Below are 1,386 nucleotides of genomic sequence, written 5' to 3'. Positions count from 1 at the left end.
GTACTAGCTTGACCGCATATACCTCCACATTTCCATTATTGTTTTGCCTTTTCTCACCCATTGCCTCACTTTACCATATTTTTGTAAGCCCTCGGCTGTGACAGGACCTTGTTTGGTTGGAATGTATGTACGGTAGTTAGAATTGTCTATCATATTAGTTGCATGCATGATTATGTGGGTCGTAGTCTAGGTGAGCGGCTATTTCTCTTCCTCTCTTACATATATATGCTTACCCTTTGCTTCATAAGAGAAGAGTGACCCGTGAGAGTCAAATTTTAAAGGTCTTGCAAGGTCGACGATTCAGCTTTATTTTTAACGACTACATAACTCGTTTGCATGATTCATATTACTAATTGATTGTTGGTTTTTAGCATTAAACTGGTTTAGGCTTTATAGTTGCATTTCGCTCTGAGATTGAAATCGTTCCAATTAGGTTTTAGGATCGAGTCTAGTTCTTGCTTGGGGACAAGCAAGGGTTTGGTTTGGGGAAGTTTGATGCGTGTCATTTATATGATGTTTTACACCCTATTTTACACGTATTTTAGAGCTCAAATATGTATTTTATGCTACTATTTTCCCTATTTCCATCTACTTTCGTGTTTTTGTATAATATTGCATAAATGTGAAGAATCCAGCAGAAATCGAGCCGAATCCGTCCCTAAGTACTTAGCATTGCAATTGACATGAAGTAGTGACTCGAGAGATGAACTTGGTGTGCATTTCAAGGCCTGAAAGATTAATTTGCGAGAGTTTTAGAAGCGGATTACCAGCTACAGTGGTCTATAGACTGACCTACATGGTCTATAGACAGTCAGAATGCTGAACAATTTACTGCAGGCTGCTTCAGATGGCTATATCTCGCGTTCTAGAGCAGATAATCGAGTGATTCCAAATGGAGGTGAAAGTTTATCCTCTTAGCTTTCCAACGCCGCGTAGAACGCCTGATTTGACCAAGTAACGAAGAAATGACAGCTGTTTTAAGATCGCTGCGCGTTGCAGAATTCGTCAGAACGCATTACTGTACAACACCTTTGGTCGATCGACTGGTCACAGTGGTCGATCGACCAACCCACGACCTGACACGGAAATGAAAAGGACGAGAATTAGAAAGCCCATTGTAATTAGGTTTTAAGAATAAGAGTTACGTGACATTCTTATTTAACGTAACCCCTTCCTACCTTTTATTCATTCATTGATAATAGGGTCGAGACTTATCATTATTTAGTTTTACAATTTTCTTAAGTATCTTTTAATAAAGTTCTTCTTTGTATCCGGATTTGTTCGTCCCGCTTCCCTTATTTCCGGTATTTCTTGTTCTGAATTTGTTCTTTCTTTATAGATTAGAATTGATTAGTTAGAATCCCTAAGCCCTAATTTCTCTTTTAT

The sequence above is a fragment of the Silene latifolia genome, chromosome 9, assembly GCF_048544455.1.
Source record: "Silene latifolia isolate original U9 population chromosome 9, ASM4854445v1, whole genome shotgun sequence".
In the NCBI taxonomy this organism is placed as follows: domain Eukaryota; kingdom Viridiplantae; phylum Streptophyta; class Magnoliopsida; order Caryophyllales; family Caryophyllaceae; genus Silene; species Silene latifolia.
The sequence above is the reverse complement of the archived record's forward strand: the minus strand, read 5'-3'. Positions refer to the sequence as shown.